General features: G+C 37.2%; 1 pseudogene; it reads left to right on the top strand.

Moving 5' to 3' along the window:
• Positions 1-7237: 7237 nt before the first annotated feature.
• Positions 7238-10795, top strand: LOC148210768 (uncharacterized; annotated as a pseudogene).
• Positions 10796-23793: the final 12998 nt, after the last annotated feature.

Genomic DNA, 23793 nt, shown 5'->3' with positions numbered 1-23793 from the left:
CTCCCTGATGATGCACACCTCGCGCCTGGCTGCACGAGCTAACTCCTTTCTTTTATGTCTGGACTGACCCCCGCTTGGCCCTCCGAAAATGGTATTGATGACCGCAGGTCGGTCAGTGCGCCGGGGCGGCGTCCTCGAACGCTTCCGCTCTTCCTTTTTCCCTGCCGAGCTGGGCCTGGGCTTTCCTACAAATTTCTTGAAGTAGTCATCTTGAATTAGATCCTCAATTTGGCGCTTCAACTCCCAGCAGTCCGACGTGTTGTGGCCGTGCTCCGATGGAAGCGGCAATACTTGTCCTTGCTGCGCCTCTCCGGGGCTCCCCGAAGCTTCTTAGGACGCTTGAGTAGTTTTTCCATTCCAGACTGCTCGATGTTCGTTAGGATCTCAGAAACTGGAATCGTGGTCGGGGTGAAGCGTTCGTAAGGTCGGCTCCTGGTAGGTCCGTTCTCCACCCTTCGATACTCAGCTCGGCCGCTGGAAAAGGATCCCTTGTCCTTGGGACTTGGGATCTGCATTTTCTATATCTTTTCCACATCTGCCCCGGCCGATCTTTCGTTCTAGTCGGCCGGTTTTGGTTCGGAGGAGCTCCTGTCCATCGATGACTTTCTTCGCCTTCTGAAGCACCTCGGCGAAGGTGGCCGGGGCCTCCTCTCCAAGTTTCACCGTGAGGGCGTCGTCGGCTAGACCGGTGAGAAAATAGCACATGGCCGAGTCATCGGAGCAGTGTGCGACCTTCAATTGCTCCTCTTGGAATCTGGTGACATATTCTCGCAGCGTCTCACCCTCCTTATGTCTGATGGTGGCGAGATGGGTCACTGTCTTTTTGTCATAATGCCGAGAAGAGAACTGGGCGAGGAACTCCCTTCTCAGCTGAGAGTAGGTCGAGATCGACTTGGCTGGCAGTCTCCGATACCACAATCGCGCGCTGCCAGTAAGCGCGATCTGAAAGGCGCGGCATTTGATTGCGTCTGATGCCGCTTGGAAATCCATGAGGCCTTCAAAGACCTCAACATAATCCTTGGGGTCCTTCAACCCATCATAAGGCTTCACGGTAGGAGCTTTGAACTTCGGAGGGATCGGTGCTTCCAAAACGTCCGAGGTGAAGGGTGATTCTCCCAAGTCGCCATCGTTCAGTGAACCTTATTTCTGCTCACATTTGGCCTTTAAGGCCTCCACCTGAGCGTTGAGCTGGCCCCTCAGCTAGTCGAAATCCTCCCTTGTAATCACTCCTGCAGGAGTTGCTGGGTTGTGAGAGGATTCAGCCTGCTGGTTGGAGCTCCTGTGTGAGCGGGATGGTGACTGTCCTTTTTCGGAGAGACGGGTCTCTCTTTCTGTTGAGGTGTTCACGGAGGTCTCCTCTCTGGCGAGTGTGTCCCTCGCTCTCGTTGTCTTTGGGATGTTCCTCCTCGACTGGGCCGAGGTGGGAACCCCTTTGCTCGCGTATGCCAACGCGCGTCACTCGGTTCTCAGATCGAGACCCTACACCTGCAGCTAATATCATTTTGTTATACATTTCCTCCATGGACCGCATTTTCGTGCGCATTGCCTCCATTTCTCTCTGGAGTGCATCCAAGTTCTCACTTGTCGGGGCCAGGGCTGGACCCCGGGCGCCCTTCTTAGAGGTTCCACCTCGGCCACGGGTGGCCTTGGATGTCCTTGGGGGGTGCGCAGGTGGTAGAACAGGCGCGGTGATTCGTGCCGACATGCGGAGGGGTTCTGTTGCTAGGCCGTCGTGACCTTGCCCCTCTACCACTGCTGCTCCGACCTCCCTCTGGTGGGCATCGCTGGCAGCTAGAGTCCTTCGATCTGCCGTATTGGTCGAGTTTGCTGGTTGAACCATTTTTGCTCGCGTATTGGTTTAAAAGGATTGGGATGACTTAGATTGTCGTTTCCAACATACGGCGCCAAATGTTTATGCAAGGATATGCACAACAGTGTATTTCAGATTGCAGCTCGAACTCGGCCTCCGGACCGATCTGAATACTTGGGCGGACCTGCACAAAAAGGTGAGCACTCCGACGATCAAGTCAGTATAGGTCGGATTCCCAGTTTAGTTCGAGGTCAGAAATCATCGTACCTGATCGTGGAGTGAAGTCCTCTACTTATGGGTGGTAGTCCCGCTAATCTCGCGACAGTTACACCGGGTAATCTCGGGACCGTCGGTTACACCCGGTAATCTCGGGACCGACGGTTACACCCGATAATCACGCCGCTGACAGTAGCTCAAATCGGCCCCCACCAAGCTTCCCGGTAGGTCGGACCTCGGCCAGGTTCACCTCGGCCCTCATACTTAGTATCTGTCAACGCTAGTGGTGGTGATCTCGGCGGTCCAAGCTGGGGCATGACTCATGGTCACCTTGGGGCACCAATGGCTGTCATCCACGTGTCCAGGGTATTCTTTCCCCCAAATACAACTCATATTAAGCCAATCGTGACCCATGATAATAGGCGATTGATTGAATATTCTTCATCTCTTAATATATAGGATACTTACTTATATTGTAATATTCACCATTTATTGTATTATCTTTCATTTGGCATAAATGTTGTATTTATATTCATACAATACAGCCACAAGCTAAACATTCTAACTAGCTTTTAATTTCCAAAGCGGCATAGCTCAGGGGTAATTAGATATATCTCCAACCAAGAGGTTGTGAGTTCAATCTCCCACCCCGACATGTTGTACCAAAAACAATTTAGCTTTTCATCAATTCTTTATCCTGTCAAACTCTATCTCTGCACGTTAGTACACTAGTGTAGCACCACATCCATCTCTAACTAGCATGCATGTGATAGAGTTTTTTTTTCTCTTTTTTTTTTTATTTAGTTTGATTTCTTCAATTTAACTGGTTGCAAGGGTAAAATTGTAATGTGGTGAACTTTCAATTAAAATCCTACCAAATCCGACCTATTTTGGATGGAAACTTTTTTGGGACAAAACGAACTTTCAAATTCTTTTTTTTTAATTCCAACCAAACATAGGAAATGATTTTAAAATCACTATAATTTGAAAATTCTTATAAATCCGAGCTTAGAAACAAGAGTTTAAGCCATAGTTTTATATTAAAGCTCTTAGATGGCTAGACCTAGTTATCCTCCCAAAAACAAAAGGAAGAAAGAAGAACCTTATTATTTTCTCTTTAAGGCCAGTGAGTTTTCTTCCTTATTGTTTATTTTTTTTTTCTCTTCAATCTTGAGGTCAAATTGTTGCTAATAGTTTTTCGGCTTTTATTTCTTCTTTTCAATTAGAATTAAAGATTTGCCCTAAAAAAAAAATTTCTACCGATGCCTAGAATTTCAGATGTCTGACATCTTCAAATAATCATGTTTGTTTCGTAGAAAAATTTATTAAGGATGTCTGAGAATATTTAAATAGCCACGTTTGTTTTGTAGTAATTGTTCTTAAGAATATGATAAATTTATAGAATGTTCCAAAAATGCCCTTACGAATACTCATATAATTTATAAATTCATTTAATATAATCGATTTATTTGAATTAATTTAATATATTTGTTTTTTCATATGTTGTTTCGTAGAACAAATTAATTCCTATTCATTCAATATATATTTCATTTTCAACTTTAATATTTTTTCCAAAAAGACAATCATATAATTGGTATTATCTTGGGTAAAATTTATTTACCTTACCATCATATTTTATTTTTTTAAGAGGAAAAATATCACAGATATATTGGTCGTCAAAAAAATTGTTGCTCTAAAATTCTATATTTATGATAATAATAATCCCTTCAAAATATTAAAAATAAATCGACATATTATATAATTTAATTGCAGATTATTTTATATGTAAACGTAATGTACAAATATACTTAATGGCATAAAATTGCTTATTAGACAATGAGTCCATTAATTTATTTTAATTATAAATTTAAAAATAAAAATAAAAACTTTTTTGGGATAGAAGTAAAGAAAATTGATGAAAGAAAATATATGGAAAAAAATGAAGCGCAAAAATGTAAAGAGCCAATGCCCTCAACACGTGAATCTTGGATACACGCGTTTCAAAAGGGCGTCCAAAGCTCGTTAGCTGCCTCCCGTACAGGCATCCTAGGATACCTGGACATCTTGAGATGCTCGAGTATCATACATTCCCCGCAAAACAAACGTGGGAATCCAGATGCCCGTCCAATAGAAATCTTGGATTCCCATGAAACAAACGACCCCTAAGAATTCCATGAAAAGAGAATTTGAAATGAGTGATATAAGCCTCATTCATTACTGACTTGGGATTGAAGTTAATCAAAAAAGTGGAGAGATTGTTAACAGCAAAAATATGTTTGTGATTTATTGACAAAGTTCATAATGGAAAATGTTTTTCCTTGTAAAATTCCCATGGATGCAAATTTGAAATTAGGCAAAGATGATACTAGAGAAGAAGTTGATCTAAGTTTATATCGAAGCTTAGTTGGAAGCTTGATGTACTTGACAGCAATGAGACCTAATCTTTTTTTGTTGTCAGTATGTGAAGCAAATTCATGAGAAGTCCAAAAAGACGTCATTGGGAAGCAGGTAAGAGAGTTATTAGTTACATTATTGGCACTAGAAATCTTGGAATTCATTACAAGAAAGTTCTGAAATCAATGTTAGTTAGTTTTTGTGATAGTGTCTGGGGTGGTAATGTTGATGATCATAAAAGTACATAGGGTTATGTTTTTAGCATTGGCTCGGGCGTCTTTTCATGGACTTCAAAGAAACAGCCCGTTGTTGCTCTTCCTACAATCGAAGTAGAATACATCTCTTTATCTGCAGCTAAGGTCAAGCTTTTGTGGCTAAGATGGATGTTGAAAGAATTGAAATGTACTCAAAGAAGAAAGATTGTCTTATTTTATGATAATGGTTTGACCATTGCATTATAAAAAAATTCAGTCTTTCATGGAAGAAGCCAGGATATTAGAATCAAGTATTATTTCATCAGAGACTTGGTTAAAGATGGAGAAGCGAAGGTGAAACATTACAAGACCCAAGATCAAGTGGCGGATATTTTTACGAAAGCACTGAAGTTTGACTTCTTTGTTAAGTTTAGAGAAAAGCTAGAACTTGCTCGAATCTAGATTCAGGGAAGATTTTAAAATTAATCTAGAGATTTTTCAAATACAATGAATTAGCAATTAATTACATACATGAATTGTAGGATACGTGAAATACTAGATGCATTGATGAATGTTCATGTATTAGAGAAGGGTCACATATATTGATATTTACTATTAGTGCATTTTGGTGTATTTTCCTACTAGTATAAATATGTGCAGGATTTGTCATTTGTAATCAATTAAAGGAAAGCAAAGTCATTTCCAAAATACAAGTCCTTGTTTCTCCAATTTAAAGTGAGTAAGAGAACAATCACTACAAGAATTTCAAGATTCGGCGACGAGATCTTTGATGACGAAATGAATTTCGTTGCCAAAAGTGCCTTTCGGCGACAAAAACAAGAATTGTTGCTGAAAGCATAAGCTTTCGGCGACGAAATATAATTGCGTTGCCGAAAGGTTACATTCGGCGACGACATTAATTTTTCGTTGCCGAAAGGGTGACTTTCAGAGACAAAATAAGGGTTCGTCTCCGAAAGTCGATACTTTCTGCGATGAAATTTACTTCCGTCACTGAAAACTTCGACTTTCAGCGACGAATCACAATTTCGTCACCGAAAGTCCAAGCTTATTGCGCCCAGTCAAAGCTTTCAGCAACGACTTTTATAACTCGTCGCTAAAACACTACAAGAATTTTGATGATACTTAAGGTTTCGGCGACGAAATAAGGATTTGTCGCTGAAAATTGATGATTTAGGTGATGTAACGACCGCAATATGATATTTCAGCGACGAACATAAGAGTTCGTTGCCGAAAGCACCCATTTCGCCGACCAAATAGATATTTGGTCGCCAAAACAATGCAATGAGATTAATTGCCACCCCTTCCTTGATACCTTTGGCGACGAGATATGGAAGTCATCGCTGAAAGTTCCCATCGGCGACGAAATGTGGATTTAGTCGCCGAAAGGTAATTTTAAATTTGAAGTTTTTTTTTCCCACAATTTTTTAACCTAGTCGTCGCCAAAGGTTGCTCTAAAATCCATTTCTTCTCCATTCCTCCATTTCTCATCTTTTTCCTCTCATCTCTCTCTCGCCCACCCCCATCCCTCATTGTCGCCCGACCCCATCCCTTATCTTTTGCTGCTACGTCCGCCGTCGCCTCCGAAGCCTACTGTCCTTGCCCCCTCCCTATCCCAACCGTCCGCCATCACCGTCCGTCCATCCCCACCGCCGCCCAATCCCGCTCCCTCCCTTCTTCTGTATAATGTCGGAGAGCGCCGCCCGCACCCGTTCGCCGCCGTCAACAACCTGTGGCTTGAGGTAATTTTTTTTACCTTATTTATGTTTTTTTTATAATATTAGAATTATTTAGGTTTTTTTTATTTTAAAAATATTATATTTATGTATATTATTTTGTTTGTTATTTGATAAATTGTTAATTTTATTTGGGAAATTATAAATGTTATTCGAGAAATTGCGATGTTTTATGTGAGTTACGGTAGAAATTGTGAAGTTGATGTTTTGTAATATTGAACACATACTTGATTTATGTTTTGTTTATTTGTTGATGTTTTGTATTAGTTATTGGAGAAATTGTGAAATGACTTTTTTGAGAAATTATGAAAATTGTTAATTGTTTCATTTTGACATAGTTTATTTGGTTGTGAGATGTTGAAATGTTGTTTGTCTGATTTAATTTATTGGTTTTGTAACTATGAAATATTGTTACTTATTTACTTTAAAAGCTACCAAATGAATATGTGTTGATTAAGTCAAGTACTTAAATTAGTCGATGCTTTTGTGCATGATTGTTTTATTTATATGTGTTGTTTGTGATTTTATTGTTGTTAGTTTTGAATTTATAATGAATTATGAATTCGTTATTTTGGTTGTGAATGTTGGTCTAGATTTTTAGACGACCTCCTAAGTATATTTTAGTTCTTTTTTTAGTGGCTATATGTTAGGAATATATCTAAGCCCTCAACAATAATTTCAAACTCTCCTACTTTTAACTACAACACTCATAATCGCCTAATGACCACACCCCTCACTACTATTAAAAATATCCTTAGGTTGATGACAAAATGAACCTAATCTTTTGTATGATTCTTTTAGGATTCAAAGTTGACCATTTATACTAAATTGGAGGTTTGGAGGTTTTTTAAATAGTATTATCATCGAGAATGACTAAGGATTGGATTAAGGTTAGGGATAGATTCTCGCCTGAGTATGTTCAAGGAGTAAAACATTTCATAGAAGTGGCAAAACTTCACGTCCACAATACGGGAAAAACAAGATATCCATGTAGATATTATATGAATGTAAAGTGACTTTCAATTGATGAAGTAGAAAGACACTTGTTTATAAATGAAATGTCACATTCATATACTCAATGGATATACCATGGAGAAGAACCAATCACTTCAAGTTGTTATACAAGACGTGAAACTCCTTCGCACAATGAATTAAGTAGAGAACCCAATGTTATGAATAATGAGGATGATGACATATCTGGACTTCTGAATGATTTACAGTACCCCATGGTAGAAGAAAATGTAGAAGGTGAACAATTTTGTTTTGAGGCGGCCTCAAACAAACATGGAAGAGCACATCTAACAATTTCGAGCAGTTGTTCAATGAAGCGCGTAGTCAATTGTACCCAGGTTGTACAAATTTTTCATCATTGAATTTTTTAGTAAAACTGATGCACATCAAGGTCATTAACAATTGGAGTAATAAATTGTTTGATATGTTACTTGAATTGTTAAACGAAGCATTTACGATAGCTGCATCTATACCTAGTACATTATACGAGGCTAAAAGGAGACTGCATGATTTAGGACATTCATATGAGTCCATACATGCCTGCAAGTATGACTTTATATTATTCAGGAAAGAATATTCCGAATGTCAAAGTTGTCCAGTTTGTGGTGAACCTCGTTATAAAAGCAGTGATGAGAAAGTTTCACAAGTCCCCCAAAAAGTGTTACGACATTTTCCGTTGATACCAAGATTGAAAAGATTCTTTTCTTCAAAACATTTCGCTTCTGAAATGATGTGGCATAAAGAAAAACGAGTTGAGACAGAGGGTGTCTTACGACATCCAGTTGACGCTTTCGGGTGGAAGCATTTAGATAGCAGATTTCATCGATTTGCTTCAGACCCACGAAATGTTTGTTTGGGACTAGCTTCAGATGGGTTTAATCCGTTTGGGAATATGAACAACTCATATAAATGTGGCCAGTGGTACTTATTCCATACGATTTGCCTCCTTGAAAGTGCATGAAGGAAAGTAATTTATTAATGCCATTACTTATTCCTCGGTCGAAGTCACTTGGAAAAGATATCGACGTTTACTTACAGCCATTAATTGAGGAGTTGAAAGAGTTATGGGATACTGTGGTTCGTACTTATGATTGTGCAAATGGTGAGTACTTTCAACTACACGCAGCTCATTTATGGACTATTAATGACTTTCCAGCATATAGCGACTTGTCCGGATGGAGTACAAAGGGATATCAAGCATGTCTCATTTGTAAAGAGGATAATTCATCTTTTCGAATAAGAAACAAAATTTGTTTCATGGGACATCAACGTTATCTTCCTCAAAATCATAGTTGGTGTGGGAGTATACTACATGATGGAAAGTTAGAACGATGCCCCGCACCAGTGTCAATGGATGGAGATGTGATTCTTCAACAAGTAAGTACACTGAATTTTCCAGATTTTGGTAAGAATCCAACCAAACAAAAAAGTAAAAGAAAGCGAGATTTAAATTGGACGAAAAAAAGTATATTCTTCGAATTTCCCTATGGGTCGAAACTTAGACATAAGTTTGATGTGATGCATATCGAGAAGAACATATGCGACAATGTAGTAGGAACTTTGTCAAATATTGATGGGAAAACAAAAGACAAGATCAATGCGCGTCTAGATTTGGAAGATTTAAAAATTCGAAAAGATTTACACTTACAAAAAGAGGGGAATAAAGTTATAAAACCAGATCCTACGTATACATTGACTACTGCTGAGAGGGTGAAGTTTTGCAAATTCTTGAAATCAGCTAAGTTTCCCGATGGATTTGTGTCAAATATATCGAGATGTGTGAGCGCAGAGGACGAGAGACTATAGGGGTTGAAAACTCACGACTGTCATGTTTTGCTACAACGACTCTTACCGATTGCCATTCGAGCATACGTACCGAAGTTTGTGGGCACGACTATCGTTGAGTTATGTAACTTCTTTCGTGATATATGTGCAAAGACAGTACGCATCAATGATTTAGATTGATTGCAATCTGACATTATAATCATACTATGTAAATTGGAGAGAATATTCCTACCAGAATTTTTTGATGTTATGGTACATCTTGCAGTTCACTTACCATACGAAGCAAAAATTTTGGAGCCAGTTAGTTACAATTGGATGTACCCTATTGAGCGAAGTCTCCGAACCTTAAAACAATATGCACAAAAAAAGAACAGAGCTCGTCCTAACGGTTCGATTGCTGAATCATTCATTATGAATGAATCGTTGACTTTCTGCTCATTGTATCTGAGTGGAATTGAAACTAGATTCAATAGAGATGAACGCAACGATGATACTTTTGTCGGTTATAGAAATCGTGGACATTTTGACGTGTTTAGGCTAAGTGCACGTCCTCTTGGGGCATCAACTTCGAAAACATTATCCGTCAATGAAAGAAAAGTTGTACACTGGTACGTACTGAACAACTGTGCAGAGATAGAGTCGCAGTAAGTTCGGCTTATGCTGCGTTCACTTTAATTTCGCACCTAGTACGTATGACACTAATGTTATTCTTCTCATTTTTTGGAATTGTAGTCAACATTTGAGCTCAATTCGAATTCTTGAAGACAATGTTCCTACCCTATATGAACGACACAGTACACAATTTCCTGATTGGTTCAAAAATAAGGTAATATTGATTTTTAGGGTTTGAATGTAGATGAACACAAAACGAAATCGTTAAGTATTTTGTTATGATCTATTCCAGGTTTTGACATTACGAGAACAAGGCGAATTAGATGATGATCTTTATTCACTTGTGTTAGGGTCGTAAAACTGCACGTTCATATAGTACTTGTATTGTAAATGGATTACGTTTTCATAATATAGAATGCGATAGTCGTCAAACGACACAAAATAGTAGGGTCATGGTGTGGAGGAAAAAGAGGATGACATGAATTTTTATGGTGTCTTGAGTGATGTTTGGGAGTTAGATAATGCTATGGGGAGACATATTATACTTTTTAAAGTGCAAATGGTTTGACACAGACTCTAAGAAGAATAGAATTCGAGTTGACTTAGGTTTTAAGTCGATTAATAAGTCTAAGTATTGGTATGTTGACGACCCCTTAATTCTCCCTAGACAAGCTCAACAAGTGTTTTGTTTGAATAACCCCAAACTTGGTAATAATTGGAAAGTTGTGCAACATATTCTAAATAAACGTGTATGGGATATTCCAGAACAAGAAGACGTTGAAAATGATCAAATTTCGTTGTTAGAAGTAGGACCTAGGATCGAAATAGATGAATCCACTCAAGATAGTTCATTGCGTCGAGATGATGTTGATCCTATTGTCGTTGAGGGTCGAGAACAGTCCAATAGAAGTATAGATGTGAGCAATGTGGATGATTTTATAAGTGATGAATTGGATGACGTGAACGCGTCAACTGATAATGATATAGATGATGTTGATGATGAGTACTATAACGAATAAGTATTCCTCCAATATGTCGATTTAAATATATGTTGGATAAATTATGCATCAAATTGATTTATGTTGAGTATTTGTTTTGTCAATATATAATACTTTTCGTTGGTTGCCTAAGTTCGCAGAAAAATGAGACCAGACCAAGCAGGTCAGTTAGAGGCACACGTACAGGGTCATGAGCATCCACCAGCAGACCCGCATGTTCCGGCTTTTCCTCCAGGTACTTCAATTGGTTTACTGTTTGGCAACATACAGATAGATTAGGCGTGCGGGGATATACTCGATTGATAAAGCTAGAAAATCAAGTTCGTGCAACGAACGCAAAGGTACGTATCGTATGTGACCGCATAGTTAATAAACCAATATGTCCCATGGCCACCACAGTCTCTATGGTGATCGGGGTACATACACGCGAACAAGTGGACCTAAAGGTTAACAAGTGGAGTGCGGTCGAAGAAATTCAGAAGAGGGCAATTATAACTCAGTTCAAGGTTTGAGATTAATTACTAAATATGTTTTATCTTTTATTATGATGCGACAGTAATAACACTTAAATATATGTGGATGATTTTTTTGTTGTTGGGTCATTTCGATTTCAACGAATCAGATCGAGTTATGATGAATTCATCGAGCATGAGATGAGAACGACACATAATGCATATAGGTCAAAATTGCGCCAACACTACCTGAATTATCCCACACCTGAGATAACAATCCTCCAGAGCGGTTGTTGGCAAAACCAGATGATTGGAACATGTTGTGTGATAGATGGGAAACAGATGAGTGGAAGGTAATTTACGAATATAACTTATACTTTTTTTTAGTATTTATATTCAATATATATTCTCATTTAAGTATTCTTTTGTTAGCAAAAATCTGGGACCAACAAACGCAATAGGGCAAAGATGTCACTCAACATCGTGTGGGGCACGAGGCGTTTGCTATTATTGCAAAGGAGAAGGTACAATGCAATAATATTTTTTTAGCCAGATACTTATATTACTTAAGATCAATTATCAACAAAATTATGTGTTATCAACTGCAGAATGAAGAAGAGGGAGGTGACAACTTTTCTGAAATCGATTTGTTTAGGGAGACGAGATATTTTGACACTAAAGGTTGGGTTGAAGGAGCGGAGATAGCTTACGTAAGTTTACAAATCTTATAACAATTAACTTCAAATTACGCATTGAATTTTATGTGTAAACATTTTGTTCTTTTTAAAATATGTATGCAGCTAGACGTGATGCGTGTTAGAGAAGCATATACGGAAGACAGAGGTGAACCAATACCAAACCCAGAAGTATTGGAGACAGTTCTTGGTTATCGTTCAGGATACGTTAAAGGTGCTGGTTGGGGCCCAAAACCAAAGTCTCATAGAGGTTATTCTTCAAGTGTAGCATCAACACAATGAGAAGAAGAGCTGCACAAGAAATATGTACTCTAAGAGAAAAATTTCAGGACCGTCTCACACAGAAAGACAAGGAGTTAGATGAGCGTCTCGCAGCCAAAGATTCTGAGATTACGAGTATACGCGGTGAAATGACAGATTTGAGATCAATGGTGCTACAACTTATGAATCAGTCTAGTGGAGCCAACTTGTCAAAATAGGTAGGTCCACGTAGAGTGTTGTTAGAATTCAATAATTGTAAATGTGGCTATCCTGCAGTTATGGTAGCCATTTAGAACGTGTATTATGAATGATTTAACTATGTTTATGTTCGAGTGCATGTTTGAAGTGTTTTAGATATTAATAGCAAGAGAATTTTCTGTGAAGTGAATTGGGACGTCAATTATAGTGTTGTTATAATTCAATAATTGTAAATGTGGTTATCCTGCAGTTATGGTAGCCATTTAGAACATATGTCATGTATAGTTTAGCTACGATTATGTATAATGTGATTTTGGATGGTTTTGTTGAATTTGTGAGATGAATTGGTGATTGTGGATGTTTTACATAATAAAAGCAAGTTTTGAGAATTTGAAGTTTGAAGATTAGTTTTTCTTAACTTTGTGGGTTTTATACGTACCTTTCCTTTAGTTTGTATAATTTGGATTGAAGTTAATGAGAGTTATATGGACATGAGAGAGTTGCGTGTGTGTTTTGATAGTGAGACCAAGTTTTGTGCATTTTAAGTTTGTTTGGGAGTTGGGGGGGGGGGTGATAGAGTTTGCGAATGTTTTTTAGACTTGGTGAGAGTAAGTTCTGTGCATTTGAAAGTTGTTTTCATGAGTTTTTGTTAACTTTTAATACTTAGTTTGAGTTCATGCATATGCAAAGCTTGAATAATTGTTTGACATATGGAATGAGTTAGAATTGGAAGTTTGTTCAATGGAAGTGGTGAGTTTGTTTGAACTGTTGAGTTATTAAGTGTTTTTGGATAACGTTGTTAAATTTTAAGTGAATTGTTATAGAGTTTGTGTGCATATTTTTTAGACTTAGTGAGAGTAAGTTTTGTGATTTTGAAAGTTGTTTTAATGAGTTAACTTTTAATGCTTACTTTGAGTTTATGCATATGAAGTGAGAATAACATTTTTAGTTCATGGCATGTGCAATTAATCTGTTATGTGGAATTAGTTAGAATTGGAAGTTTGTTTGAATAGAAATGGTGAGTTAACTTGTCGAAGTATTTGTTAACATAAGTTTATTTGTTATTTATTTTTTCAGGTTCATTCGATTTCTCTATCAAAAGCTTCTAAAAAGTTTATTATCTGGTGAATAATTTGATGATATGGGACATTTTCACATGTTTAGGTTTTTTATTTTGAGACTTTTTAGAATATGTTGTTTAATTTTTGTTTGTATGAATTTCTTGTACTTTTTGTAAAACTAAATTTTATTTAATATTATAAGTTTTATATTCAATCTATAGCATTTAGGTTTATTGTTGAAAAAAAAAGAAAAGAAAAGAGAATAAAATAAAATAATTAAAAAAAAAAACACCTTCGAAGACGAAAACGGATTTGGTCGCCGAAGAACACATACCTTCGGTGACCAAATCATACATTTGGCGACCAAAACAAATTTGGTCGCCGAAGATATCTTCGGCGACCAATTCCAAGTCGTCGCTGAAGATCTGTTCGGCGACCAAATTAAAGTCGTCGCTGAAGATATCTTCGGCGACGACTTCATATTTGGTCGCCAAAGATATTTTCGGCGACCAGAGCTATTTTCGCCGCTGAAGGGTGCTTTCGGCGACGAAAAATAGAAATCGTCGCCGAAACCCTCTGGCAACCGGGCAACGGCGACAATTTAAGCAATGACTTGTTTTCGTCGCCATAGGCTTTTGGGGACGAAATTTGACCTTTTAGCGACGAAAGTTGTGGTTGCCAAAACTCTGAATTCTTGTAGTGAATCTTCTTCTCTTATCTCTTGATTTGTGTTGTGAGGGCCTCCTTCGTTTTCAACAACATCTTTTCCAATGTAAATTGAATGCGGCGTCAATGTTAATCTTCAGGAAACCTGGCAATGGGGCCTTCTAGCCATTCACAAGACAATTTTAGTAAACGATCGCCTTCCTTCATTCGAAAACCCCTCTAAAATTCTTCAACAGAGCAAACAATCAAATCATATTTCTGAAAAATAGCAGGAACTGCTCTATTATTGCAAATAGAATTTTTATCATTTCACAATGCCCAACAAAGAATCCCTACTAACAAAATTTCATTTTGTGTTAGATTGTCCATCCAAAAGACCAGTGAAACTGTTATTAAAATGACCTTTCAATGCCATCGATGGGAACAACCTCTTCCGAATTTTTGTAGCACATTTGCACACAACTAGGACATGATCTATCATCTCAACTATAGCTAAATAGCTTGCATAGATTGAATATAACTAGAATGTTGTTATTCAGGGCTTTCCATAGAAAAACTTTAATTTTTTGTGGCAACTTGATCTTCGAGAACCTAGTCCACCATCCTTCCTTAAAGCTATTACTTGCAGATTATGAATGAATTTTTAGTCTCATAACTTGCTTATAGTCACTCTTAACAGTACAGAGTCCATTCTTGTTATAATGGCATGTCCAAGGATCCATTCCATTCGTACAACTCATTGGTATCCAGGTCACCTCCCTCACACCCTCCTCAAATTAGGGGTGCACATCCATGAAACCGACTAAATCGAAAAACCAAACCAAAATCGAATAGAATTTTTTATTTGTGCAATTTCACGGTTCGGTTCGGTTCGGTTAAGTACAATAGTGAAACCGAATATTTTGGTTTTAGCGGTTGAAAACCATCTAGAAAACTAAACCGAATGTATACCTATATAATATTCATATTTTTATTATATATATTTAATAATTAATGAAAAGAAATTGAAAGGTCTCCATCGTTGTACTTCTCTCGAACAACATGATGCGTATAGTATGTCAAAATGTCTGTCGTCACTTATTAATGGGTGGAAGTTTTTATAATTTTTCTTTTCAAATTAAATTTATTTAATGAATTGAATTTTAGATTTCTAATTTGTTTAAATTTTCAACTTGGACAACAATTTTTCTAATTTTTAAATTCTTTTGATTTAATTTTTTAAAATTAGATTAGGGTTTCTTATTTTTCTTTTCATCTTCTTTCTTTCTCCATTCCTAACTCTTCTCTTTCTTCTTATTTTCTTCTTCCTTCTTTCTATCTTTCTTCTTTTTTTTTCTTAGAGTCTTGTTATTTTTATTCATTTTTCTCATTCTCAACTCTTATCTCTCTCCACATTTTAACTCTTATTCTACTCTTATCTCTCTCCACATCTTAACTCTTCTTCTTCTCCTTCTTTTCTTCTTGAAGTTTTAATTTATTTTCCTTCCCACTTCTCTCTCATCTTAGTTGCTGTCGTCACCACCGCATTCAACTCTGTTGCTACCAGCCACCTCTTCCGCCCTCTTCCACCACTACTACCATCCACCTCCTCAGTCTCCTCCAAACAGCCGCCACATCCCTTCACTCTAAAGAATCAAAAGCATTTATGTAATATACTAACTACTATCTCACTAGCCCGAAAATCGCATAAACTAAACTGATGTTCGATTCGATTCATTTGAGACATGCAGTTTGGTTTGGTTTGATTTTTTTTTCTTTTTAAATATTTGATTTTGGTTTCAGTTCGACCTTGAAATCAAACCCAACCATGAACACCCCTACCACACACCTATTAAAGCTTCGGTACATCCTAAGACTTGGATACAGTAATAAAATTTGCAACCCAAAACGTCTTGCCCTTATTCCTATTTACTGTGGTTAGATGAAAAGTACACTCTCTCAGAATCCAAGCATCCTAAAAAAAAATCAATCTAGGACCAATTTCTCACTGACCTCCTTAACCCCTTCATCAATAAATTACTTCTGATTGACATCTGATATACTAATGATTGACAGATATATTCCTGATATATATGTGATATATGTTTGATATACATATGGTATGAAATTGATTTACTTTTGATATAACTATGATATCTACTACTATAGGTGACATATAATTGATTGACTTCGGAAAAACTATTGATTTACTTATGATATAACTATCATTGACAGATATACTTCTGATATATATGTGACATATGTTTCATATACATTTTATATTAAATTGATTTATTTCTGATATAACTATGATATATACTACTATAGGTGATATAGAATTGATTGACTTCTGATATACTATTGGTTTACTTATGATATAACTATGATTGACAAATATACTCCTGATATATATGTGATATATGTTTGATATACATATGATATGAAATTGATTTATTTCTTATATAACTATGATATCTACTACTATAGGTGATATAGAACTGATTGATTTCGGATATACTATTGATTTTCTTATGATATAATTATGATTGACAGATATACTCTTGATGTTTATGTGATATATGTTTGATATACATATGATATGAAATTGATTTACTTCTGATATAACTATGATATCTACCAATTATTTCGAACATATTACCTCTAATATGTATTCTGATATACTACAATATATGAAATATTTTTTTTAAAATAAAAGCAATGATATAAACACGAAAAATGAAATAAAAAAAATCGTTGAAAATGTTGATGTCGTTCGTCCGAAAAGACAACATAAACCAACGCCAAAAGTGTTGTCTATGGAAAAACGGAAAGCTTCAAAGATTATACAAGAATGAAACTTACGCTTTTCTAGATTGTTGGAACTTATGCTTTTAGAACTTAGACTTCTTCTTTTATAGAATTTTAAGAATGACATTGTTAGTCTACTTTTGGTTTATGCTACTAGTTCGTTTTGATACTATAACCTTTTAAGTTTTTGGTTGAAGAACTTTGCTGCTGATTTGATGTTGATGTTGATACCCAAGAATGATATTTAAACCTTTTAAGAATGACATTGTTGCTGATTTCGTTTTGATCTTTAAAACTTTAAATAAATTAAACTTGATTGTACTACTGATATATGTACGATGTATACTTGATATATCACTTATGTATTATTGATATACAGAAAAACCCTAAGTTTATATTTACCTCTGATTTCTAATTGATTGCTCATTCATCTTCTTCCCTATGATTTCTCATTCACAGTAATTTCGAAAATCACCATTGACGTTCACATTCACGTTCCTTTCAAGTTTTCTTTCTCATTTTCAGTAAGTATCAAATTTTTTTTCTCATTTTCCATGCATGCCAATACCTACTGATTTCTAATTGATCAAAAAAATAATAATAATACAAGACAAAAGGTTAAAGCAGGTAAAATAGTGATTTACTATTATACACTTGATATAGAACTGATTGACTTCTGATATACTATTGATTTACTTTTGATTTACTTTTGATTTACTTCTGATATACTAATGTTGTCAGATATACTCCTGATATATATGATATATGTTTGATATATAATAACGAAAAGAAATTGGCAAAGTTTACTCGCGATAACTGAAAAGGGTAATTTGGGAATACTGAAAATTTTAAAATCAGGATTTTTAAAAAATGTTATATCTGAAAATATCAAAAAGGCATACTATTTTGTTAAATATAGAAAACTTATATGCTACCCATTACAAATCCTCATAAATCTATTTTAATACTTTTTGATAATAATATGATACAATTAAATTAGCAATTAAAAAAATTTACTTCCCTTTACCACTCTCATCAAATATATGTTTTTCTGCTTCAAATGCACTTGTTTCTATCATTTCATCCAAAGTCGCTACAGTTTGGGCCAACATTTCAGCTCTAACATTCTAACGTGCTTTTCAATATTTTTATTCTAGACTCTATGTGTGGTATAGCCTTGAGATCACAGTTAGGAATTTTTTTTAACCATCCCATTTTTCTATTTGAATGAGAAGTCCTAATTTGAAAGTAATGTCATCAACTTTCTAAGTGCCAGTATTTGATAACTCTGATAAACATTCCACCAAAATTTCATCTTCTATCTTACTCCATATGCATTTCCTGCTTGAACCAACGTTACATTGTTCACTATCATTCATACCTATGATTCACATCACATATTAAACTATTAAAACTCATATTTCATATATAATATAGTATGAAATAAAAAAAAATACATGAATACATATCATAAATATGAAATAAGTAGCAATGTAATAGTTCATAACATTTCATAAAGTCTCACAAGATAAATAAGTAAGAACATGAATGTTTACATCATTAGTAAAAGACTCCTAGATAATAACAATACTAATGTCTAATACCCATCCACTCTTCAAACATCTCAATTGCTAAATTATTTCTCTAATTTGTCCATTCATTTGAATTTTCAATATGTTTTATTCGACCACTATCCATGTCAAAAGTACTTGAATGAATGTCTCCAACTTCTTCTTCTAAAGGATCTACATGCATTTATTTTCTTATACGATTGTAAATGGGACAACAAGTTATGATCATTCGATGTTGAACATTTACGGGAAAATAAGATTTTCCTTAGAGAATATGGCACACATTGACCTTTTAATCGTCTAAATGCTCGTTCTATTACGTTTCTTACTGAGGAATGCGTCAATTAAAAAGATTCAGATGAAGTTCTTGGTTGGTATCCTTCAACTCAATCATTTATGCTTAGTTTGGCGGTAATTGATGAAAGATGATTTCAAATTCCAGGATTTTATAAGATATGGAAATGATTTCAAATTCTTAATTACGTTTCGAACTAAATTCATTTCAAATCATTGAAATTAGGTTAAAAACACACATTTGGTCCCTCAACTTTCATTAAAGTAAAGATTTGGTCCCTTAACTTTCAAAAGTAATGATTTAGTCCCTGTACTTTAAAATTGATTACAATTTAGTCCCTAACGTTAAAAATATTAAACTTAATTGAATTATGATGTGGCTAGTAAATGTGTAAAAATTAAATAGTCAGCTAAGCGTGTTGGTTCAATATCAGGTCGGTTTAATTTTTGACCGGTTTAAAACTTAAAAAGTACTTATAAAAAGAAAAATGTCTTCTTTTTCGCGACTTCTTCCTCCTCCATTGCTATCCATGATGCCGCTGTGATACAGAAGTTCGTCGTCAGTCCACCCCTGCTGGCTGGATCAACGTCATCTCCTGCACATTGGAAAGCAAAGGAATTTGTTGCGACTTCCTCCAACCACGTCACCTCCAAATTCCTTTCCTGCGTTCTCCCCTCAAACCCCAGCTCTCTTCCATCTCCCTCTAACTCATTCTCCATCAGAAATTGAACCTCCTCACCAAATGGATCATCACCCTCACGATATCCTTCTTCACATCCCTGATCTGATCTTTCCTTTTTTCATTTCTTGTTCAATTCAAGTATGTTTGTAGGTCATGTTGTCTTTTGGACCAACACCCACAAATTCTCCACTGCTTCCACAACTTCACATGCCATGCTGATGATGATCAACATGACAAATTTCGCTCCTTAATCTTTCACTGCAATTACCCCAATCAGAAATCATCTATATTTCATGGATTTCACTACCTTCACACAACGTCAACAGCCTGTCAAGAGAATTTTAACTTCTTTTTCTCCTTCAATGCCATAGTACGATGTGGTAGGTTCTTCCAATGGCTTGCTTTTTTTATCCGATTTTCTTTACAATGATAAGTTCTTTATATACAGCCCCTTTATAAGAGACTACCTAGAGTTGCCTACAACCAAGGAATTTTTTAACCCTAATGGGATTGAATTTCACCACTCATAGATCTAAGTCTTCACTTTGAGAACCTCCAATTGGAGGAGCATAGGCAAAATTTACCACCGTCTAGCTTAGGGCAGTCTCAAGCAGGCGTCGAAGGCAGACTCTACTGGGTATCTCTGTTTTGGCAATAACATCTCGACTGCAGCTTCATGGTGTTCGACTTGGCCGACTAGCAATTCCAAAAAATCTCGAAGCCGGAATTGAGAGCTTGAGCAGATGCAATTACCATTGATTCTGTTATATGGAAATAAGTGAGATCCAGCTAGGCAATAGTAGACCGGAAGAAAGCCAAGAAGTGGGCACGAACCAGGAAAGGGGGCCAGCACCTGGCGACCTGAGCCGCCCCCCGGTCGACCAGTGGTTAGCGTCGACCAGGCCACGACGCCAACCAGTTCTTAGCCACCTGACCGAGAACCCTGACTGTTCATCCCGAACCATCCCGCCTCGATTCTAGATTCGACCTTAAGTCCACAATGAAACGAGCGGGCCCAGCATGAGACTCCTAAAGGGAATAAGATTCAACAATGAAACGACCTCTGGCTAGATCTCTTGAGTGCATTAGGATTCAACTTATGTAAATCCCAAACGGAATAGGATTCAACTGATGTAAATCCTAAAGGGATTAGGATTCGACATCTATAAATAGGAGAGTAAGCTAAACCTTAAAGGTATGCTCACAACACCCTACACTTTATACTCAACTACTCCAATTTTGACTTAAGCATCGGAGCCTGTGTTGCAAGAGCCACACCGGTCTTTAGTCCTATTATGTTTTGTAGGTCTCGTTGATCCCTTTTATTCGAGACAATTAGTGCAAATTTGGCAGAATCCCAAGAGGCCAATTTTCTGCATCAACAGATTCTTGATGGGTGCCTCTCCATTGCGGCCTACTGCAACTATGGGACAATGAAGATATGACTGATGAAATAGCAAGGGTAAAGGATTCTTAGGTGAAGGAAGACATTTTCTTTTTATAATTATTTTTTTTAGTTCCAGTTTAAAATTAAACCAACTCGCCTAGTTGGCTATTTAATTTTACAGATGTACAAGTTATGTCATACTTCCATTCAATCTAACCAAATTTTTAATGGTTGGTACTAAATTGTAACCAATTCTAAAGTATAGGGACTAAATCATTATTTTTAAAAGTTTAGTGACCAAATCGTTACTTTAATTAAAGTTCATGGACAAAATGTATTTTCTAACCTTGAAATTAAAATTTCTTGTTTGCATTTTCAAAAGAAATGAAAAGAAAATATAATATGTTACTATTATGCCTGTTGATGCGTGGATTTTGCTCTCCCGGTTCTTTTTGAGGTTCGCACCAAACTTGATGATTAGGAAATCGAAGACCTGCAAAACCGAACAAAGCTAAATTGGTGTTACTCCTGTAACACGGGCTCCGATGCCTAAGTTAGCAAGGAGAGTAGATGAATAGTAGCATTCCAGTGTAGAACTCGGCTTACCTTAGGGTTAGGTTGCATTACCTATTTATAGTCACACGGAATGTTCCAAAAACCTTTGGTTAAGTGAGCCCTAGTTAACTGTTGCAAGGCCCAAGGTACATGGAGATCAGAAAAGGGCATTTGTCGAACTCGATAATGGGTTGAGCCCGACTCGGCACTGAGCTCGGGTCAGGACCAAGCCATGCTCGACTCGGTCCGATTCTGCTAGTGGCTCCCTTGGTTCTCTTCTCTTCTGTTGGTCTGTCGTTTGCCGTTTTTCCTTTGCATAACAATTGCCCATACTCCCACGGGGATTCCTTTAATTGTCTTCATCTCCTTGGGAGTATGTTAATAGGAGTGTTGGAGCACGTGGATAAGAAACTTTACTAGGAAGTAGTCAGATCATACCTAACCTTTCACATTTTGCTAAATCCATGACATAAAGGAAGGATCTTCTCGGCTGTCGTGCCCACCACCATTGTCGTTACTTGCCACAGTTTGCTAGGTCCATGACTAAGGAGGTCACAGGCTCCTCGAAGATTGTGTCGAGCATGTCTCGGCCTTGTGATCAAAGACCATTATTTCGAGCGAGTTGAGCTGTTCTATCATTGTAAGACCTGAGAAGGTCACGGGTTGAGTTGTCTCATCATTGTAAGACTTATGACCGAAAAGTTCACGGGCTTCTTGGGTACCGAGCCGAGCAGGCCTTGGACCAATGGTCAAAGACCATCAAACCAAGAGCTATGCTCCTATGTTGAAGGCTATTTAAACCTCTTCAATCCTTCTAGTGTCGACCATCCCTTCATCTAAGGTACATTTCTCTTTACTTTGCTTTTGTTGTGCTTCCCTACCACAATGGCATCAAATCTTAACTTCGAATGGACCTCTTCAGACGACGGGTCATCGTCGAACACCTCTTCCAGGTCTCGATCTTACCGTCCCTCTTGGATAGATAATTTCACTCTTACGGCGAGGGACCTATGCCGTTTGAGTTCAAAATACCGCATTCCTGATTCGGTTAGCCTTTGTCTTCCAAATCCAAGAGAAAGTATTGACGGGTCTTCCTCTGAAGAGGTTATATTTTATGCAGCCATGTTCCAATTTGATGTCCAACCGTTCCCTCAGTTTCTTCAAAAATTTTTACCGTTCAATCAATTAGATCTTTCTCAATTGTTCCCAACGGGTGGTCTACTTTGATTAGTTGTTTCATTTTGTGGTCCTACCTCGGGGGTGAGCAACCTCTAACCGTAGCCAATTTTATGTCGCTCTATTTCCTCAAGCATAGCCCTAAGGATAATTTTCATTTTTACGTTAGCTCTCGGAATCAGGTTCTTGTTATCGGACATTCCTGAGTGAAGTACTGGAAGGACGAGTGGTTCTTTGTCGGCGGTGATTGGCTAGCCCATGACGAGAGAGGATTGCATTTTCCCGTCCCGACTTAGTGTAGGGAGCTAGGTAAGTAAATTCCCGAGCTCTATCGGGACTTTTTGTAGATATTTATTGTGATATTTCTCCCCCTTTGTTGACAGTTCCTTGTAATTGTGAGCTTACTATCGAGGCGTTTGACTTCTACCACACTGTTATCCAATTGTCAGATACCGAGCGTTGAGGCCCAGATCTGGTTAAGGAACAAAATCTAGTAGACTTTGGCTTGGCTTCCCCTCATCGTCCTCAAGTAATTGCTTAAAACTATTCCAAACTTTGCGTGAAGGTCGATTTTCACTTTCACTATTTCTGTAGAAATGTCGAGACGGAGCGCCTCCTTATTTTGAAAGAGAGCGCCACCGGAATGCCCAGAACTCAAGGGTCGGCTCTAGTCGTGCCTTAAACATCGAGGTGACTGATTTGATAGAGAAAGACCTCCATCTCGACAAGCTCGGCCTCCAATGCTTTCTGCAGCACCTCAGTGTTCTGCTCGGCTTCAAGGAGCGTCCACCCCCTCTTCTTTTTGCAGGCATTGATTGACCTCCTCCCATGATTCAATTTTCCCTTTCTCTGGTCCGTACAACGCTAATGTCGATGGGGCTTTCGGGTTAATCTATTAGGGATAGGGCTACATAGTTATGGTTCATTTACATTAACATCTAATTGAAAAAATTCAAGAAAATGCCTGACTAACACAAACATGGAAGAGTATAGATAAGAAAACTGTGTGTAAGAGATCGAGAACCTTTTGAATCACTACATTACTTGATTTATAGTAATAGTATAACTTAACTGGAATTTCTTCAGAATGCTCATTTGAGCCAAAGTAGGATCAACACATGCCTTAGTGACCTCCACCAGGTGAGCAATTGTAGTTTTAAGTACCTCCCGTAACATTTTCACCTAACGTCGGTTTCTGACTTTGGCAGGTTTTTAATCACCTGGTGGTGTTCG

Source organism: Momordica charantia (assembly GCF_013281855.1).
Source record: "Momordica charantia cultivar OHB3-1 chromosome 6 unlocalized genomic scaffold, Mcharantia_2.0 BLBB01000006.1, whole genome shotgun sequence".
Classification (NCBI taxonomy): domain Eukaryota; kingdom Viridiplantae; phylum Streptophyta; class Magnoliopsida; order Cucurbitales; family Cucurbitaceae; genus Momordica; species Momordica charantia.
Note: the sequence above shows the minus strand (reverse complement) of the source record. Positions and strands in the feature narration are given on the sequence as shown.